Source organism: Hirundo rustica, chromosome W (assembly GCF_015227805.2).
Source record: "Hirundo rustica isolate bHirRus1 chromosome W, bHirRus1.pri.v3, whole genome shotgun sequence".
NCBI classification, from domain to species: Eukaryota; Metazoa; Chordata; class Aves; order Passeriformes; family Hirundinidae; genus Hirundo; species Hirundo rustica.
The window spans coordinates 31558977-31580962 of NC_053487.1; the positions used below are offsets into that span (position 1 = coordinate 31558977).

General features: G+C 45.5%; 1 protein-coding gene across 2 annotated transcripts in view; it reads left to right on the forward strand.

Moving 5' to 3' along the window:
- The first annotated feature begins 372 nt into the window (after positions 1–372).
- LOC120764863 (fibronectin type-III domain-containing protein 3a-like) overlaps positions 373–21986 on the forward strand; it is a 53984-nt gene continuing 32370 nt past the window's right edge. The window contains exons 1-2 of one of the 2 annotated variants that reach the window (XM_040088981.2): positions 373–421; positions 4953–5043. The gene's annotated coding sequence lies outside the window, so the exon portion shown is untranslated. Of the gene's footprint in view, positions 422–4952; positions 5044–5176; positions 5248–21986 lie in introns of those variants that run through there. The other variant, XM_040088982.2, reaches the window with a different exon arrangement.

Here is a 21986-nt window from a genome sequence, read left to right on the forward strand (position 1 = left end):
GGGAGGCGGGACACGGTTTGGTGACACAGGTGCAGCACTGGGGTGACAAACAGTGCCTGGGAGTGACATTGCCCGAGAGGGACAGACAGTGACCAGGGCAACAGACAGTGCCTAGGGGACAGTGCCCAGAGGTGACGGGCAGTGCCTGGGGGTGGCGGGCGGTGTCCGGGAGGGACACACAGTGCCCAGACAGGTCACTCGCCCCCAGGCGCCACTACCCCGGCCCGTCGGGGACGGCCCCCCGCGCAGCTTTCGGCGGCCGCGGTTGTCCGAGAGCCGTAGATCCGCGCCGGCTGTGGTTGGCGCCCCCGCCCGCCCCTGGCCGGCGGCGGCTCGGCGGCGCAGGCGCGGTGCGCGCATTCCATGATGGCGGCGCGGGTGGGCGGCGGGCGCTGAGGCGGAGGAGCCCGCGAGGCACACGGTTAGTGCCGGGGGGAGTGCTGGGGCACCGCCGGGGGCCGTCCCCGGGGCCTCTTCTCCGGGCTCCGCTGCTCCCCGGAGCGGCGGAGAGCGGCGGTGCCCAGCCGGGGCGCGGTGGGCAGTGCCGGGAGCGGAGCCCCGCGGAGCGGAGGGCGGGAGGCGGCGCGGAGCCGGGCGGGGGCGGCTGGAGGGACAGGCAGGACCCCGGGGACGGGAAGGCTGTTCTGAGGTGGGGGACAGCCCGGGCTATGGGGCTGGTTCGAGGGTGGACGTGGCGCACGAGGCAGGTGGGGGCAGGATCCAAGGGGATCCGATATCCCTGGACATGGGGTGGGATGGGGTGACTGGGATGGGATGGCATGAGATGCCCGGGGTGGGTTGGAGTGCCCGAGGCGCATGGGGTGCCCGGGGTGCGAAGCAGGCAGGGTTCAGGGTGTCCGAGACAGACGGCCGGGATCTGTCCGGGTGCGCTGCCCTATGGAGCGTGGGCATTCCCCCAGGAGACCCGGCGGGTTCGGGAACAGGGGTCCTGGGGAGCCGCTCCTAAAGTGACTCCCGGTGCGGGGGGGGCCGGGCCGGGCCGGGCGGAGCTCCCGGCTGAGCCTGCCCGGATGAGGTTAATGCCAGCCCGTCCCGCGGATCGCGCTTCCCCCCGCCCGTTCCTGCTCCTCTCCCCAGAGCACAGATTCTCAGTCTCCTTCTTTCCTTTTCCTCTCCTTATTCTTCTGTTTCGCGGGGCAGGAGGGCCTGCGATGTGCAGTCGTCCCCCCCAGGTCCCCTCTGGCCGCCCCCCCGTGCTCCCTCCCTGGCAGCCGCTGCCTGCGAATGCCACGTAGCCTTGTAGTTGTTCCCCTTGGCTGCTCCGCAGCTCCGGTTCCAGACACCTCCCCCGCGTCCTCCTGGGCTCAAGGCAGGGGGAGGTCACTCCTGTCAGCCCCTGCCTGGTGACCATCTTTTGCCCTCCCCATTCCCGCTGTCTCCCCCTCCGCCTTGGGCCAGCAGCAGTGGGGACCCCACTGGGGCCACTCTGCCCACTCCTATTTACGCATCTCACAAAGGGCTGGGGACTTCAGCAGCGGGTGCTTCCTTTTGGGGGACAGTCTCCAGGGATTCTTTGCCCCTAGACTCAGCAGCCCCTCAGCCACCTAAAATCTGAGGTATTTTGCGTGATAATCTCCGAAAACAGGGCAATGATGCATTGCTGGCAGGTGTATTTGCTCCCTTCAGCAGCTTGCTCAGCTGGTTTCTGTTCAAAACTTGGTTGGAATGATGGAAATTTTCTGTAATTAATAACTGAGGTTTCAGTTTCTGTCCGTTCTGTTGATACTTTGTCTTTTCTCTGTCCCATGCTAGTTAAATTTTTTCACATTGGCAGCCCTTCCTTGCTTTCCCTGCTGCCTGATTGGGAATATTGACACACAGATAAGTTCCCCAACAGAGCCCGCTCCACGTATGGCTGTGGCCTGTGATTCCTGATGTTTTCCTAATGTATTTATCTTTACTACACTCCATCCAATAGGGAAATACTGTCTCAGTCACAGATGGAAAGACTGAGGCACTGAAATATTTATGGCCCAAGGTCGCACAGGAAGTATGTGGTGAGGCAGGGAATTGAATCTAGATTTCCTGAGCCTCAGATTAGCATTTGAACGAGGGAAGCATCCTCTCTGTATTTTAAGCCAATAAATTGACCTTGGAGTTAAGATCCAGTGTAGAAGAAAGTACTTTGTGTTTGGTTCAGTATCTGTGAGAGTAAGAAGCAAAGCCTGAGTTGCTTCCCACACTTGCATTCCTTCCCTTGGTTTATGTAATTTGTTAAAAAGGATAAGATGATAAAATGGGAAAGATGTTGACTTTCTCAGGGCTCAGTGTGTGATCATAGGTATTGAAAAGCAGCCAGCTATTATACTCTCCTCTCTTTTCACGCTTTTAACCTTCCTGTTTCCAAATCTTGGAAAGTTTTTGAGCACTGTTGTTGCCTGGGAATCATTTGTTCTCAGCTGGGATCAAATAAATCTCATTTTCCAGACAGCTGAACTAATTCACTGGATCCCAGATCTCAGTTTGGGATCCTTCATTGGGTAGCCTGTGGATAAACAGGGTTGGGACTGATGGCTCACACACCTCCTGGAGCAAGGTCTTACAAGTTATTTACTCAGCTGTAGCTCAGGATTGTTGCAGCAAGTTTTCCAAAAACTTGGCTCTAGCTGGAATGAAGCAGCACTATGACAATGCAGTGGAATAATTTCAGCTCCTTGGGCTGGGGATGTGCACAAATACCATCTTTCCCTGCTCTTCTCTTGGGACAGCTGATTTTTGGTTGTGAATTGGTCGTTCGTTTTCTTCAGTGGTTTTGAGGAATTGGATGTTAGAATGATTTAAAACAATAACTCCTGGTGGATTCACCTTGAGAGAGAATAAAATAACTTTGTCTACACGAATCCATTTCCTGCCACAAGCCTTGATCACAAACTGCATCTCTCCAATGTTGCACTGACACCAAATCTGTATATAAATGTTCTGTATAACTCGTTTCATGACCTTTTAGTTGTCATTTTTGGAGATTGACATTGGCATCCTGTTAACTGTGGGGCTTGTCCCACCCCTGCCAACAATTGTCATCTTTTATGGCTATTTTTAGGAAAGGTTTGGTGAGTCCTCAAAAAACAATATTTCATATGGACTGTGCAGACAGGAAAAATTCCAGTATTCTGCTCCTGTTCTGCCTGGCCTTAGGTGAATTTCATGCAAATTAAAATTTATCTTTTAAGCTTGAAAGAGTGGCATTTTTATTTGGTGACTTGCTATTTTCACAATTGGGAAACTTGTCAGATTTAGAAGGAAATACATGCCTGGGAAGGCATTCTTATAATATTGTTCATCAAAGTCAGGAGCTGGTATGAAATATTGCAAGAATTCTTTCCCTAGTTCCATATTTTCTTAATTTCCTGTCATGATTTCATTAAATTGGAGAAGAATTTTAAAATTATCTCTGAAAGTAGATGAGAAAACCTCAATATTAGTAGTCCTGCAACAGACAAGATGCTTGAGGGAAAAAATTACATTTCTCACTTCTAATTTTGGTCTGTCTGAAAGCATCAGGTCTGAACTCTCAGTATTTAAACCTGGGGTTGGTCAAGGCTGGGGGATGTGGGAGCAGGAACCTGTGCATTTTTTCACCTGTTTTTAGCACATTGTCATGAAGCTTCCCAAGGTCAAGATGGTTGGTTTTCAGCTGTTATCTTTGCTGCAAGCCAGACCTCCACTGAAAAGTTTTGGATTCCTGAGTGAGGAGTACACATTGAACTCTTTGTTGCATTCTTGAAGAGCTTATTGTAAAAGCAGCAATAATTTATTCTTTCTGTGTGTTGACCAGCACAGACAGACCACTGTCTCCCAGCCCTTCAGCCCTTTCAATCCTAATGTAAATCTCCCCTTGTTCCCAGGATCTTGACTGATGTGGAAAATGCCTCCTTTTGCCCAAGATTCACTCTGGGGCCTGATGCTTTATATTCAATATTTTTCCAGTATCTCATTTAAAGTAGCTCAGGAGGAACATTTGTTAGATTGTGACTTCAGAAGCATCTTCAGGTGGTGTCATCAGTGTGACTTGAAGACAGTATCACCTTTTTGGTGACAATGGATTGCTGTGTGGGAGCTTCTCTAGGCAGCCTGAGGAGCCACCAGGACTGAGATTTCTTGGAGTGTTCCAGTAAAACTGCAGAACACACTGCACTTGCCTGGGCCTTATCTTTAGAGATTCAGGAGGAATTTCTTTCTGGAAAGGGTGGCCAGGCATTGGAAGGGGCTGCCCAGGGAGGTTTGGAGTCCCACCCCTGGGGGTGTCCAAGGAAGGACTGGAGGTGGCACTTGGTGCTCTGGGCTAGTAACAAGGTGGGGGTCAGGCACAGGTTGGAATTGATGATCTTGGAGACCTTTTCCAACCTTAATAGTTCTGCGAAAAGCAATATTGGGGATTGACTGATCCCTGCAAAAACTTCCTGTGTTTGGAGAGCCAAAAGAGGGCTCAGTGTGCAAATATTTTAGGAAATCTTTTAGTGCTGGATGCAGCTTGAGAAAGGTGGTGATTTTTACATTACTAAATACAACATCTGAAGTGGTTTAACGACTCCTGGAGCTGTTAATTTCCTTCTGTTGGAGCAGTTTCTAGAATAAAGCTGTGCTGCCCCGTAACAGCAAACCGGGATTGTATTTCCAGCTTTATGTACAATTTATGTCTTTTTATGTCCTTTATCAGAAGGGAAATGTGTGTATGACAATTTAAATTTGGGTATGTTTGGAACCTGATTTTTCTGTTTTTATTGCCATGTAGAGGAGTAGAACAGGTATAGAGTAGGTAACTAAATAAATCCAGTTATATCCAAAGAACTCCCCAGTGGAGTTACCACTGCCTGTCCCCTCCTGGCTCCTGCTCTTTCCATAAATCTCTGGTGTTCCCTGCAGCTTGTTTTTCTTCAGATTTCATGTTTGCCAAGGCACTAACATGAAAATGTGGGGTTTTTTGCCTGCAGAAAGAAGCTTGAGGACAGCACACATTGCTCACTCTGCAGCAGGCACTGGAACACTCACCAGGAGGAATTCCAAGTCAGGAAAGTGACAACGGTAATAATACAGAATTTAGGATTCTCCCAGATTTTATGAAGTGTTTATTTTCTCATTAAGTCTCTAAGTAACACTTTAACTTGAAATGAATGTATTTGACAGAGCTCTTAACTTGGGACTTTTTTTTCTGGAAGAAAGTTCTGGACAACTTCTTATCAAATGGAAAAATTAATTAGGGAAGGAAGAACTGATTGAGTTCCTGAGGTAAGAAGAGTTTCAAGTTCCACAGGAACATTATTGATTTTGTAAGGTGGCAGCCTTATCTCTGTTTTCACATTTCTTTCTCTTTCTTCTCCCTTCACCCACTTAGCTGGAAGTTTTCTCTTGGAGAGAATTGTATAATTAGCTTTGGATAAAGAAAGTAAATTCTGTTTTTAGCCAAATGCATTTCCTGTGTAGAGAACAGCTGGAGTGCCTTGCTCAGATCCTTTGGTTTTAGTTGGAGATCATGGAACTGAGTTCCTTCTCATGGAACTGGTTAGGTCAGGGAACTGATCTGCTGGAAAAGCAGAAAAGAATCTGTCAAAAACTTGGGGAGGAATGTTGGAAAGCAAAACATGATCAGCAGATGGATTTCATACAAGAGATTAAGAAAGAAGTGATAATCATGCTGCATTCCTCGGATCTGTACAGGTGTTTTGGGAGGAATAGCATTTTACCAGGTTAAATCCAGGTTTATAAAGTCAGATGAAGTTTTTTCATCTGCTGTTCCATGCCCTTTATTAAATAACTTCAGCATTAATATCTCTTCCATGGGAATTAGTTGCTTTCAGTTCTGCTGAGTGAGGTATTAGTGACCACTGATGTGTCACTTGGGTTTGTCATCTCCAGTCACTTGCAGGAGTGAAGGCAGTTTAATGATTGCATGGGAGGAGTTTTATGCTCCTGAAGGACTTGCAAGATGTTCATGTTGGTTTTAAGCAGATTCTGCTTTAAAAAAGCTATAATCTGGTCACCCAGGTGTGTATTTTTGTCCATTTCAATGTGAGGAGTGAGAATTATTTAGAGGAACTATTCAGATTTGGAAGATATTATATAAACAGCCTTTTGGTGTATTGTAAATTGTCATTTTGCTTTTTAATGCCTGGATTTCTTAAAATATAAACTTGATAAAAACTTACATAAACTGTCATCCTTAGGTTCTTCAAAACTGATAATTTCTACTTAGGCAGTTACATAAAAATGTGATTCATTCCCCAAACTTCCAGCAGGTTCGTTGATTTGCAAATAAATATTCAAAGCTCAGATACAGAAGCAAATGATTTCATTGTGTTGCCAGCCATCAGCTGAGCTGTGGCGGTGGTTCTCTGCTGCTCCTGGTCAGTCATCCAGACTGAGGGAAGTGTTCCTGCTCCAGCCTCATGGGGATGATCTCACACTTACATTTTTCTCTTGCATTTTCCATGAACTAAAAAAATGCACATGGTCTGATGCCACGAGACTGCTCAGTTGTGGTAATTACAGTCATTTATTGGTGTGTTTTAGCCCTGGGTTTAAGCATAACCTGTTTTAACCAGCCTAATTTGACCCAGTGCTCAGCTAAAGTGTTACAGCCCCAACCTCTGGTGTTGTGCAAGGAAAAGTCTTCAGCTGCTGTATCAAAATAATTCCTCCTTGCTCAGTTTGCTTAATCTGCTCCAATTTGAAGAAATCCTTTGCTTTTGCTGGGTTTTTCTGCTTGGTTTTGAAGTCCTGGTTTAAGAGGGTTGTTGAATGAGAGAGGCCTGTTTGTGCTGCATCCAACACTCCAGTGATTTGCAGATCAGAGCTGGTGGAAAATCAGCCTTTGCTTCCTTAGAGCCTGCGAAAACCTGGGAGCAAACTCCGGTTTGTTCCACCTGTGAAATCCTGATTTTCCTCCTATTTCATTGGATTAGACAGCAGCTGACTGCTCTGAGCTGTCTCATGGTAGGGAGCCTTTCCTAGAAATGGCTTAGTTGCTGTTGGTTTTCATAATCTGCATGATTGCCCTCCCTGAGTCGGGTTTAAAGTAAATAAATTGGTGGGGATGCAGAAGGCAAGCATTTGGGAAAGAGATTTTGGATCACCTCTGTCTCATACCAGCTGTGTGTGTCTGCCATCCCATAATGCTCCCCAAATTCATGGAGGTATCACTCAGCTCTGGCACTAAAAAGGGCTCAGTTTTGGTGCTTTCCTGGCTCAATCCCAGGAGGTTTCATCCAGGTTTGGACACACATAGCATAGGACAAAGCAGAGCAGCCAAGCTCAGGGTGCACTTAAATTCCCCACTTTTCCTGGTCCTCACTGGAAGATTCTAAAAAAAGCTTTAAAAAATACTTTAATATTTATTCCTTGCCATGAGCTGGGTGTTCCTGGCTGGAGGGAGGGACTGGGATGAACAAGGTGCTGTGGAATGATGTGTTCCCGTTGGAGGGAACGTGTCTGCACATACAACAGCTGTTCCTTTGGGTTGCTTCCAGGCTTTCAAACAGAACTTTTCCCCTGGAATCTGGTAAATGGGCAGAACACTTTTATTTTCAGGGAAAAAATTATCATAAAATGCTTTCAATTTTACCTTCCACTTCAAGACAAATTTGTCCCATGGAGAATAGCTGTGCTCAGTTACGCAGATCCTCCTCCTGAATTTCAGAGCCTTGGGAGTGGGTGCAGCTCCCTGTAGGAACTTGCAGTTCCCAGCTGGCAAACCTTGGCACACTTGTTTCATCTGCCCAGCTCTGTGGTACTTCCAGGTGGGAATTCCAGCTGCCTTTTTGCTGACCAGTTCAGGTCCAAGAGAGAATTACAGGCACACAAGGTCTTGTGCTCTGTCTTGTGCCTCTGGGCAGAAGATTTTTGGGATTTCTTTTCCATGGACTGTGGTGTCTGTTACTTCCATAGCTTCCAAGTGATTTAGGGAACCATTTGGATATAGAATTTCCATAGTATATAGTTAATGTGTAAATAAACTGGTTTGCTTCAAGGCCTAAAAAAAACAGAATAATGTGGTTTTAAATTCACAGTTTTACACTTGGAAAATCATATTTCACACAAGTCCATTGTTAAATTGCATTTAAGGCTTTTTCATCTAAGCTTGAATTTTTTTGCTTTGTGTAGCATTAAGACATTAAAATGAGCACCTTGGCTTATTCCAGAAAGTGTTACCTTCCTAACAGGTGGAAAAAAGGTAGTTTTACATTTAATTCTTTTCTCTTTTGTAACAACATTTTTGCAGCTAGGAATTAAGCACCTTAATGGCTCAGTCCTTTGAGATGCTCAGTTCTCTGAACATTTGTAGAAGCAGGATTGGGATTAGGACAGGAATAGGACCTTTCAGGAACTCCTGGGTTTTGGTTTATGGGACTGGTCACTTAGGAAGCAGCACACAAGTGCTCAGGATTCAACTCTGCTTTTCTGGCAATAAGAGAAAAGCCATAAAAGAACTAAAACAACAAAGGAAAATATTTATCTAAAAGTTATGTCATGTTTGCATTATACAAACCGTTATTGCCAACTTTACAGGCCTCCAAAACGAATAATGCTAAGGGCAGGTATGGCCTTAATGTGAGCATAATATTAAATAACAGCTCAAATCAAATTAATGCACTCTGGGCACTGACAGAGCTTTTATGCCCAGCTCCCAGCTCTTCCCAGTGGAGTTTCTTTTGGGAAGAGTAGCAGCAAGTTGTGCAGCCCCTGGAAAAACGTCTGTAAGCCTGGAGGGTGGGCACTGGCCTTGTCTGTCCCCTGGAATCCTGAGGGATGGAGTTTCAGGCTGGAAAACAATCCTGGAGTGCTGGGGAGTTGCTGTGGGAGGCTGTGGGGGACAATTGTTTGATGGCTTTCCTGGCACACTCCCTCAGGAACCCGATCCAGAGGAATGAGGGAGGGTGAAAGTTGATAGAATCCCTCAGGTCAGAGCTCCCGTGGCCTTGGTGTGTTGGATCTTCTGGATGTTTTTAGGGATTTTGGTGTCTGGGAAATGAGGGCTTCCACCCCAATCTTAATCCTCCTCCAGGGAGAATTTTAGGAGCATTGAGGTCTCACAGTGGCCTGAGGGATGAGCATTAATACTAAACTAAAAATCCTTCTGTAATTTGGTCAGTGCTAAACGCAAACACTTGGAGCAGTGTGGAAGCTTTTGTCCTGTGTGTGTGGAGCTGGGGTGGAATTTTGTTGAGGTTTTTTTTGTTTTCCTGGGTGTAATGGTCTTAATTTAATAAAACCGGGTAGAAACACCAATTAATGTAGGGGTTTTAGTATTTATTCTTTTTCTGTGGGAGGGAGAGATTAGGAGAAAAAACAAAGTAGGCTTAAGCTTAAAAATTAACAAAAATAGTTTTATTAACACACAATAAAAGAATGAAAAAAAAAGTTGAGAAAAAAGAAAACCTAAACTAAAACAGAATGACACTTTAAAACACGCTTCTCTCCTTTTACAAACTATTAACTTTCTTATTAAACAACATAGAAAGACACAACTTGTGATTTTCAGTCAGTTTCACTATTTAGACATAATCACTCATTACTTTAGGAGAAGAGTCTCTCTAAGGTCTTTTCATGAAGACGTTTGCCACAAGACAAAATAGTCCAGTGCTCCCAATGTCACACATCTGCTGCTGCACGGAGTTTTTGCAGACTGTGATGTTCTATCAGCAAAGCTTCTCAGTGTATCTGGGGTACTATTTACGAATACTTCTTCTAGTCTAAAATCATCTTTGTTTCAAAGGCTGCGACCTCTTTTTAACCCAGGAGTGGGGGCTTTAAAGTTCCCAAATAATTCTCAATTACTTCACTTCTCAATTTTGATTAGAATAGCATTATACCCAACAACACTAAGATGCTGCAAAGAACAGTCCATTTCTCCATAATTTACCTTAGAAAAGTCCGGTTAAAAATGTCCACTTCTTCAATCTTATTCCAATATTATTAGTTCTTTCACTTCTAATCTAATTGACTTCATTTGGTGTCTGTTCTACGTACCCTCTGTTTTCTCTCTTCTTTCTCTCAAGGAAGAATTGTGCTTTAAAAGTTTCATGTTGCTAGGAAAGGGTTAAATCCACCCGGGCTTGCAAGGGCCATGTGCAAGCGCCGAGGCTGCATGAGCTGAAGAGAATGCAAAGCTGTGCTGATGGAGGAAGCTGGTAGATGTCCTTTTTTCCCCCGGTCTCATCCAGGGTGGCCAGTTCAGAGCTACTACAAAGCTGTAAAAGGGCTTCACTCAGGCTGCTCCCATCTCCCATGCGGGTAGCAGCTCTCAGAGGCTTGGCCAGGCCCGGCCCGGCCGCCCAGAGAGGCAGCAGGGCCCGACCCAGGCCTGCCTGCTGCCTATGATGTTACCTCATAGCTGATTCCGAAGCAAGAGAGAGACTGATCTGCAGCAGATTAGTTTTAAACGCCTCCTCCAAAGTCGCATTGACATTTCCCATTGGTCAACCTAGCTGCCAATATCCCAGCCAGCTTTTGATAGGTCCCTGTCCTCCCCCCCAAAAACCACTCTACAGTCGTGGCAGGGAAAAACATCTCACATTTCTCTATAACCAGAAAACAAAATTTTGCCAACCTATGATACTGGGATAGCAGACCTCACCTGGGTCAAAACCACCCCTGGATCAGGCTCTGAATAGTCACAATATTAGAGAAAATTTCTTGGGTAAATCATAAGGAACATTTTCAGGCTCGAGGCTGTGTTGCCCTCCTGGCTAGAAGCCAAACTTCCCACAAGATGCTGCAGCCTAATTCCCTTGGGGGCTGTTATAAATTATTTCCAGGATTTAAATCAAAACATGGATTTCGTGGGGAACAGATGACTTATGGAGCAGGGGTGGTCCCTCCAGAGCTCAGGTTGTAACTGAGCTTCTGTTAAGTCTCTCCTTGCCTTAATCTTGCTCAAATTAAACCCAGTCCACCCTGCAGGTCTCATGTGTGGTCCTGGGGCACAAACTATTTTAGGATTGGGATGGTACCTTCAACACCTTGTTAATGCTGTTTATTGGAAAAATTTGGGTGGGAAAGGGCAATTTGGGTCTTATTTCCCCAGTTTTTCCTGCTTTAGAATTGCATGGGGCATATCTGTTTTTTTTTTTTTTTTAGGAGTCATAATTAAAGTTGGATCTTTTTGACAAGATTATTCCTTAGCCTGAGGTTGGGGATGGCTTTGGGATGGCTCTGTGGTTGTTCTTTTTAACAGCCTTTGGAGATGAGTGATGGAAAACTGAACTGACAGAGTGGAGTATAAAATACTCAGAGCTCCAGTTTGCAAGAGATCTAGATTTTAAGGCATGGCAGTAACAAATAATGTTCTTTATCAGAGAACATGGGATTTTCCCCCTGCTCAGAGAAAATATATTTGCTATACTTCAATATATTATATAATATTTATAATACTAATTAGTAATTCTGCCAGTATAAAAAGGTGTAAGTAAAGCTTTAGGTGTTTATACAATACTGCTTTTAGTAAAGAGCAATATTAGAGTAGTTTACTTCCTGCAATAAATGAAAATTTAGGATCAGGCTGGCCGGTTGCATAAAGCACTAAACCTGGAAATCAGGAAGTCTGCTGAATTTCAGGCTCTTCTTCCTGGACACATTGTTCTTTCTAATTCAGGCATGCTGTATTAAAAAAAAAAAAAAAAAAAAAAAAAAAAAAAAAGTCTCCATTTAACTAATAAGCTCCTTGGAATAGGAACTTTCTCATCTTAAATCCAGCATTTACTGTAATGAAAATCCAGCCTTTGGGACAGCTTCTGTCTGGGGTTATAAACTTATTTTTCACTATTCATGAAATCTGTTTGGTTTCTTCTCTGGACAGTGGAATGAAGCTGATCCATGCCTGTCTGCAGTGTTCCTCCCACTTAGTCTGTGTGAGATCTTTCTGGAGAAAGATTTTTAATATTATAGGAAAGTACTTTAATGTGAGACAACAGGAACTTTGAAACTTGCTAAATCCATAATACTGCAACACATTTGCACAATAGATAATCTCACAATAGATAACATGACTAGAGGATACAATTCCAGTGAAAAAGTTATTTTTTCAGTTTATTAATTTTTTCTTATTTTTTTATATTACAATTAAGAAATACACAACCTTTTTGTTCTGACATGTCCTGCAGTAAATACTGGCAAATTCATTGTCATTGCCTAAAGAGAAACACGTCTGTAAATTGTAGATTGTAAATTAGTGGTGACTGCTCCAAAAACTCTTGATAAAACAGGAATGATGTGTTTATTCAGGAAGATTCTTCTGGCCAGAACCTTTCTTCCAGATGTTGCTGTGACAATTTTGAAGTTGTTTTTCCTGTGTCATTCAGGTGGAAGTGACAGAGCTGACGTGGTGCCTCATCCTGAGCTGCACATTGGAAATGGCTAAAGGAGGCTCAGGAATGCTGGGAGCTCTTCCCAGGAGTTTACAAAACATTTATGGGGTCATGATGGTTGGAAAAGACCTCTAAGATCCTCAACTCCAACCATTTGTCTGTAACTGCCCCCTGTGCCCTGGAATTGCTCATTATTTCACTTTGGATCCAACCCATCAGAGACAATTTTAGCATTTCCGACTGCCTTGTGTGAATCCCTGACGCTTTCCAGACTTGAGGCGGGATGATCCCATATCAGACAACCCTCACGAGCTCCCTCTGCTCCGCTCCATCTGTCAGGGAGCTGAAGAGCTGTTTTCCATGGAAATCCAAGCCTGGAATCAATGAACACTGAGCGGCTCCTCGGGAGCTGGCCGGGCTCCAGCAGCTCTGCCGGGGAGGAATCTGGGCTGGAGCAAAGGAGAGGCTGATGCTGGAGCCTTGCAGAGCTCGGCGTTTTTACTGTGGCAGGAAGTGAGGTCAGGCCCAGCTGCTGTGGACAATAATTGTTTGCTGGAAGGGCAGTCCTGGAGATTTTCTGTTTTTTCTTAGAAGCCTTTGTAGGGTGAGAGTGTCCCTGGAAAATGTTGCCTTCTTTTGAATATGGGAACATGACCATGTTGCATGAGATTGTTGAATTAGTCCAGAACACAGGGCCCATTTTTACAATATGGATTTGGTTTATTTAGTTTAAAATATGTTTTATTGTGAAAAAATACTATATTTCAGCTTTTTAGATGTTGAATAATCTTTGAAAACAAAAGCTCAAGCTATTGAACTTAGAAATGTGTTACCCACTATCACTTCTTCCAGCTTCAGGTTTGTTGCTGAGATGATTAATGCAAATTATTTTATTTTTTTGTGGCTCTGTGGGCTGAATTCATCCCTCAGCTCAACCCAGGTTTGAGAATGACTTTTAGCTGATGTGTAATAGAAACCACTGCACAGGAAGGACGGGGAGCTGCTGGAGAGAGTCCAGAGGAGGCCACAGAGCTGCTCTGATGGCTGGAGCCCCTTGGGAGCCAGGCTGGGAGAGATGGGGGTGTTCATCTGGAGAGGAGAAGGCTCCAGAGAGACCTTAGAGCCCCTTCCAGTGCCTAAAGGGGCTTCAAGAGAGCTGGAGAGGGACTTGGGACAAGGGCTGAAGGGACAGGACACGGGGAATGGCTTTCCACTGCCAGAGGGCAGGGTTAGATATGTTATTGGGAAGGAATTCCTGGCTGTGAAGGTGGGGAGGCCCTGGCACAGGGTGCCCAGAGAAACTGTGGCTGCCTCTGGATTCCTGGAAGTGTCCATGGCCAGGTTGGATGGGGCTTGGAGCAACCTGGAATAGGGGAAGGTGTCCCTGTCCATGGCAGGGAATGGCACTGGGTGGGCTTTAAGGTCCCTTCCAACCCAAACCATGCTGGGATTCCATGATGCCTGAGTGTGGGAGTGTGAATGAAGGTGGGTTCAGGATCCTGGAATCTCTTCTCTGCCCCTGTACTGATTGTCCTCCACCTCTCCCTTGGGAGCAGCCTTGCCCTGCAGGGAGGGCCGAGCAGGACTGGATTCCCCATCCAGCCCAGCTGTGGGAGGGTGTTGGGAAATGGCTTTTCAAGATAGAGCTCTGTCTTTGTTTTGTTTTGCAGGAAATTTTGCTGAGTATGTAATAACTTTTCAGGAATTCTCTTTTTATTTACCCGAATACCACCTCCTTCCTCAAGTGAAATGGAGACTTTGGCGAGGTGAATCCATGGATTTATTTCCCTGGAAAAGTTTTACCTGTTGGAGTGGGGAGGGGTTGAGTACCACACTCACTGACTGTGTTCCCTTGGAGGGCAGGGTGTTTTTGCTGCTCTTATCAGTGTTTTGAAGGAATGAAGCAGTGCTCAAAACCCAAAATAACTTGGTTTTTTTCCAATTTGTCAGGACGTCCCTCTTTGTCCTCATTGTTCTGCCACTTGCAGTCACCCCAGCCCAGCTGCATGGGGAAATATCAACATTCTGAGCCAGGTGAAACTGCCCCAAAACCTCTTTATATGGTTTTGTTCCTGTCAATACTTCTGTTTTCTCTGACCATATGGCCATTGCTACTAAGACACGAAATTGGCTATTTTTGGAGTTTTTCATTAACAGTTTAAAACCAATTATTTCCTGATACTCCAAATATTAAATTCTTCCTTGGAGAAATGAAGTTACAGCACTAAGCAAGCAGAAAGTGTGTGGAGGTGTCCATGTAAATTAAATCCTCCCAGTGTCATTAGGCAGGAGATGAAGGGTTCTAAAAACCACGGGGATGTTAGGGCTCTCTCTACAATTCATCCTAAAGAGAGAATTAAATTCACCAAGGCGGGGGATGAGCAGAGAAACTCTGAACCTTTATTTGAAGTTGCAGGTGCCTATTGTCCCTGTTTCAGAACACGTTTTTCTGCAGCTGCTTATTTGGGGTAGTTGAATTTCAATGCAGATGGAGTAGCCTTTTGGTAAAGGGGTTTCCCCATTTTTTTAAAGTACTAATTTCTGTTTTCTTTGATGCATATATAAAATAAAGAATTTTCATTTTGCCTGTGTACAGTGAATTCCTGTTATGGCTCTTAAGGCTTAGATCCAACGTCAAAAAAATGAGAGAGGTGTAGAGGAAGAAACCTTTGCCTGAATTTTGCTGTTCCAGGCAGGGGTTTTTAAGTGGAATAGTTAAAATTTGCATCCTTGGCAGAGGCAATTCCAAACCTGAAAAAAAGGAGATTATTTTATTCTGGAAATAAATACCATGTTAAGGCAGTTTAGTGTATTTATTAAGTGTATTTAGGTCAAACCTGATGCAAATTTGATCTTTGAGGTCTTATCCAGTCCTTGCACCTTGCAGTGATGCTTGTTGGAGCAGCCCTGGAAAAGAATTTCCTTGTGAAAGGAGCTGGGTTTTGAGAAGTCTTGAGGAGTTTGTTGTGCTGCATTTTGTGGCTGTGTAATTGCATCTCTGATTTTGTGATGCTTTTGCAGAGGAGGAATGGAAGTTTTATCAGTGGATTCCACCAGCTCCTTTACTTTGTCTTGATACCACAGGAAAAAAATCTTTGTAATCTCAGCTTTCTTACAGATTTTTCTGTATGAAATCAGTTAAAACCAGAAGAAATTACATTAATTATATTATATTTCTCCTACTGTTGCTAATCTGCTGGAAATGCAGTCCCACAGGTACAGAATTTATCAGTTTTCATCTTTTTTCTTCCCCAAATATTGTCCTTTCCATGTTGCTTGTGGAGAACTGAAGAAGGATTTGACACTCAAACAGCCTGACTTGATTCATGCACAGATTTAAGGAGGTGTTTTGTGTTTTCCTTTTTTTTTTAAGTAATTGGACCCTCCTAACCACATTTTGCCTTCTGGTTTATGGGAGGTAATGGGAGAGAAGAAGGAAGTGTCAGCATTTCCTGTATCCTGTGCTTTTTATGGATGCTGGATTAACTATATACTGAAAATTCCCTACTACTGGGAGCTTGCAGCTTGACTCGCTCTAATTACTATAATTAATTTGTATCATGTGTATTTTGACTTGCTCTAATTACAGATTATTCCCTGGAAGCCCACAACTCTGCTGCAGTTTTCTATTTACATTTCCCCATGGGTTTCAGTCAAAAATTTTGGGACAAAGCAGGATTTTGTGTTGTCTTAAGCTTTGTTTTCACCCTGACAGATTTTGTATTGGAGAAATTGCATGGTTTGGGGTTTTTTTGGTCATCACTAAAATGTAAATGTGGTATGTGCATTATTTAGCCTGAATCTTGGGGCCTGGAGTAGAAGCAATTTAGGAATTTGAAGTGCAAATTTAGGAATAAATTGCTGTATAAATGTAAATTCCTCTACTGTGTAATTGCTGCACTGAGGTACAAATTCCAACACTCATGGCTGAATATTCCTGGTAATTAAAGGGGAGAATTTTGGGAAAAGGACATTTATTGCTGTCTTGGTTTTGAAAGACAGTTGTCTTCCAGGGAAAGCTAGAGCCTCCCTTGGAATGGAGAATGTAAACCCCTGTCTTGGTTTTGAAAAGACAGGTGTCTGCTAAGGAGAGGCAGGCCTCTCTAGGAAATGAGGAATTTGAATCCTTCCCTCCGTGTTATTATAATTTGGAAGATTAAAAAATAAAACTTTTCAGTCAGAGCTATGGGGAAAAGGAATAACAGTCCTTTACTAGTAAATATAACAGGACAGACAAAAAACAACAGCAATTATAACAATAGTAGAACAGAACCAAGAACCCCGAGGGCAAACGGTGGAAGCTCCGGCGCTGATGGCTGGAAGCCGGGCGCGGTGGACTGTCCTCCGCAGGCAGGGGGTGTCCTCGGCAGGCAGAGGTGGCAGTGCCGGAGAAGCCGCAGCAGCGGGACCCGGGCTGACCTAAAATCCAGCAGGACAGTGAAGAAACTCCGAATTCCTGGGCACTCCAACAGATGGTAGAATTCCCAGGACCAGACTCTTTCGTTACCCGTGGACTCCAGCAGCCATCAGCCCCTGATCTCTGCTCCCCGGAAGACCAGAGACCCCCGACCCCCACCCTCAGCTCTCTCTCCCTGAGCTTTTTTTTCCCTCCCCCAAACTAAGTGATCAGCTTCTTTTTGTCCAGGTTAAGTACTCAGCATTTAGTCTCTTAGCAACTTGGGGGGGGGAAAATTCTACAGGAGACTTAACCCTCAACAACCCCCTTCCCTCCAAATTATTATAATTTTGCAATTAGGGGATTTCAGGCAAAGATATGGGAATAGGAGTAATAGCTCTTTACTAGGAATATTAAAAAAAAGGAAAATACAAATGTAGTAGTACAAAAAAACAAGCAGGGAAGCAAACTGAAATCCTGTAAAACCCTGACAGAGTCAGGGATACGACCTGACACCCTGGTGATCAGGATGTTGGAAGCAATCCAAATAAGTCCTCCTGGAGTAACAGATGTCGTTCTGTGGAGTAGAGATGGTCCTGTAGAAAGTCCAGTGGTGGTGAGATGGGTCCAGTCTTCCTCTAGGAATCCAGTGGAAAAACAGGATACCTTGTGTCCTTCAGTCCCAGTTTTTATCTAGCTAGGAACAGCTGGCTCCCCCCCCACTGGGTGGAGCATCTCACAATGGGATGAGGTAATGTGTCATGTCATTGGTGGGGCCTAATGGCCTATTATCAGAAGATGTCCCCCTGGAGGATGGAGGGGTGATGAAAGAGATAAGAAACACTGCTCCACCTGGTTTTAATGTCTGGGCCATTATCAGAAGGCATCAGCCCCCCTTCCCCCCTGGAGTTACAAGAGAAGGATAAAACATCTCCCAAAAAACAGCTTTCAACAGATGAAATAGAATACACATTTTTAGGTTACATAATCTAAGACCTTATCCACCTCTTATTCTATTACCATCTACATTATACCTAAATCAATAAACTATTATACACAATGAACCCTTACACCCAGTTCTCGCTTAGGATTAGGTTTCCCTGTGGTACACAACTGGTTTCTCCATCTTTCTGCATTACCCACCAAGTGGAACCATGTCCTTGAGCAAAAACAATCCCACGGATGGGTCTGCCTTTGCCTGAGGTGAGGTTAATCCAAACAGTCTTTCCTAGAATACCTTCATGTGTACCACAGGGACTTTATCTCCATCCACGGTGTGCAGGTGTTCAGACTGGGCAGGACCAGCTCGATTGATGGAGCCTCGTGTGTTGACCATCCAGGAGGCCTTTGCTAAGTTTGCTTCCCAATTTTTGAAGGTCCCCCCGCCAAGCGCCTTCAGGGTAGTCTTAAGTAGTCCATTGCACCGTTCAACTTTCCCAGCAGCTGGTGCATGATAAGGGATGTGATATATCCATTCAATGCCATGGTCTCTAGCCCAGGTGTTTATGAGGCTGTTCTTGAAATGGGTCCCATTGTCTGACTCGATTCTCTCAGGAGTGCCATGTCTCCACAGGATTTGCTTTTCAAGGCCCAGGATGGTGTTCTGGGCAGTAGCGTGAGGCACAGGGTAGGTGTCCAACCATCCTGTGGTGGCTTCCACCATGGTCAGCACATAGCGCTTGCCTTGGCGGGTTTGGGGAAGGGTGATGTAGTCAATCTGCCAGGCTTCCCTATACTTATACTTGGACCATCGCCCGCCATACCACAGGGGCTTCACCCGCTTGGCCTGCTTGATGGCAGCACACGTCTCACAGTCATGGATAACCTGAGAAATACTGTCCATGGTTAGATCCACCCCTTGGTCTTGTGCCCACTTATAGGTGGCATCTCTGCCCTGATGACCTGAGGCATCATGGGCCCATTGAGCTAGGAACAACTCTCCCTTGTGTTGCCAATCTAAGTCTATCTTTGACACCTCTACCTTTGCAGCCTGACCTACCTGCTCGTTGTTTCAGTGCTCCTCATTAGCCCGACTCTTGGGGACATGGGCATCCACATGGCGGACTTTCACAGGTAGCTTCTCTACCTGAGTGGCAATGTCCTTCCACTCATCTGCAGCCCAGATTGGCTTTCCCCTACGCTGCCAGTTGGCCTTTTTCCACCTGTCCAGCCAACCCCACAGAGCATTGGCTACCATCCACGAATCAGTGTAGAGGTAGAGCTTTGGCCACTTCTCTCTTTCAGCAATGTCCAGGGCCAGTTGAAACACTTTGAGTTCAGCAAGTTGGCTTGACCCACCTTCTCCTTCAGTGACTTGTGCAACCTGTCGTGTGGGGCTCCATACGGCTGCTTTCCACTTTCGGTTCATCCCTACGATGCGGCAGGAACCGTCAGTGAAAAGAGAGTAGCGTGTTTTTTTGGCTGGCAGTTGGTTATATGGTGGAGCTTCTTCAGCACATGTCACTTGTTCCTGCTCCTCTTCATCTGTGAGACCAAAGTTTTCACCTTCCGGCCAGTTTGCAATTATCTCCAAAATCCCAGGGCGATTTGGGTTTCCAATGCGGGCACGCTGAGTGATGAGGGCAATCCATTTGCTCCATGTGGCATTGGTGGCATGATGGGTAGAGGGAACCTTTCCTTTAAACATCCACCCCAGCACCGCTAGTCGGGGTGCCAGGAGGAGTTGTGCTTCTGTGCCAATCACCTCTGAGGGAGCTTGAACTCCTTCATAGGTGGCCAAGATTTCCTTCTCTGTTGGAGTGTAGTTGGCTTCGGACCCTCTGTAGCTTCGGCTCCAGAATCCCAGTGGTCGGCCTCGAGTCTCCCCAGGCACCTTCTGCTAAAGGCTCCAGGACAGGCCATTGTTCCCAGCTGCAGAGTAGAGCACGTTCTTCACATCTGGTCCCATCCTGACTGGGCCAAGGGCTACTGCATGAGCGATCTCTTGCTTGATCTGGGCAAAGGCTTGTTGCTGTTCAGGGCCCCAGTAGAAATTGTTCTTCTTGCGGGTGACCAGGTAGAGAGGGCTCACAATCTGGCTGTACTCAGGAGTGTGCATCCTCCAGAAACCTATGGCGCCTAGGAAAGCTTGTGTTTCCTTCTTGCTGGTCAGTGGAGACATTGCAGTGATCTTATTGATGACCTCAGTGGGAATCTGCCGCCGTCCATCTTGCCACTTTACTCCCAGGAACTGGATCTCTCGGGCAGGTCCCTTGACCTTGCTCTGCTTGATGGCAAAACCAGCTTTCAGGAGAATTTGGATGATCTTCTCTCCTTTTTCAAACACTTCCATTGCCGTGTTCCCCCACACAATGATGTCATCGATGTACTGTAGATGTTCTGGAGCCTCACCCTTTTCCAGTGCAGCCTGGATCAGTCCATGGCAGATGGTGGGGCTGTGTTTCCACCCCTGGGGCAGTCGGTTCCAGGTGTACTGCACGCCCCTCCAGGTGAATGCAAACTGAGGCCTGCATTCTGCAGCCAGAGGAATGGAGAAAAAGGCATTAGCAATGTCAATTGTGGCGTACCATTTTGCTGCCTTGGACTCCAGCTCGTACTGGAGTTCCAGCATGTCCGGCACAGCAGCGCTCAATGGTGGAGTCACTTTGTTCAAGGCACGGTAGTCCACAGTCAATCTCCATCCTCCGTCAGACTTGCACACAGGCCAGATGGGGCTGTTGAAGGGTGAGTGGGTTTTGCTGACCACCCCTTGGGTCTCCAGCTCACAGATCATCTTGTGGATGGGGATCATGGCATCTCGATTTGTCCAATGCTGCCAGCGGTGCACTGTCGAGGTGGCAACTGGAACTCATTGCTCTTCTACCTTCAGGAGTCCTACTGCAGATGGGTTCTCTGACAGTCCAGGCAAGCTATTCAATTTCTTAATGCCCTCTACCTCCACAGCAGCTATTCCAAAAGCCCACCTGAGTCCCTTGGGGTCTTTCGAATAGCCATTCCAGAGGAAATCTATGCCCAAAATACACAGGGCCCCTAGGCCAGTCACAATTGGATGTTTCTGCCACTCCTTCCCGGTCAGGCTCACCTCGGCTTCCAACAGAGTCAATTCGTGTGATCCCCCCCATCACCCCAGCAATGGAAATAGGTTCTGCCCCCACATGTACCAATGGCATCAGGGTACACATCACACCAGTATCAACCAAAGCTTCATATTTCTGTGGCTTTGATGTGCCAGGCCATCGGATCCACACCGTCCAATAGACCCGGTTTTCCCGTGCCTCTCCCTGGCTAGAGGCAGGGCCCCTCTAGCACCGGTCATTATTCCCTTCCTGCACAGACATATTAGAGGACCCTTCAAGGGGGTCCGTCAGAGCTTCCTCACTTCTATAATACCTGGGAGCATGGTTATGGGAGGCTGAGGCTACCTTCATCTTAGTGGAACCCCCTCGGTTAGTGTTACTCTCCTTGAGCTCACACACCCGTGCTGCCAGGGCAGAAGTGGGTTTCCCATCCCACCTTCCCATGTCTGTGATCATGACACGCAAAGCAACCACACGGAGACGAGAGATTTGCAGGGCAGAGATGTTTCTCTGAGAGAGCCTAAGGCTGAGCCAAGGACGGGAGCTCTTTTGCTTGTTTATTTCTTACTTTTTATACATTTGTGGGTCTGGTTGTGGATTGGCTTCTGGAGTTATCACCTCCCAGCCGAATGGCCAGACCAGCTGTCAGTTACAATTGTTTTCAGGTTAGAAATATGCAAACAAAGGACAGGGAATGAAAAACAAAGGATTTGTTTATGTGACGTGTGAGAAAAGGCAAAAACTGCTCCTAATATTGTACAGAAGCTAAAAAGACTGACTCTATCTTATGAACAATCAAAAGGCTTTAAAAAACTCAGAAAAACCAGGGTGACACATGTCTTCCCCATGATTCACTGTAATGGTTTTAATTTAATAAAACCAGGCAGAAACACCAATTAATGTAGGGGTTTTAGTGTTAATATTTTTGTGGGAGGGAGAGATTAGGAGAAAAATAAACAAAGCAGGCTTAAGCTTAAAAAATGAACAAACATAGTTTTATTAACACACACTAAAAGAATAGAAAAAAAAGAAAGTTGGAAAAAAAACCCCTAAAACAGGATGAAACTTTAAAAACACGCTTCTTTTCCTCTTACAAACTATTAACTTTCTTATTAAACAACATAGAAAGACACAATTTAGGATTTTTTTCAGTCAGTTTCACTACTTAGACATAACTACACATTATTTTAGGAGAAGAGTCCTTCTAAGATCTTTTATGAAGATGTTTGCTAC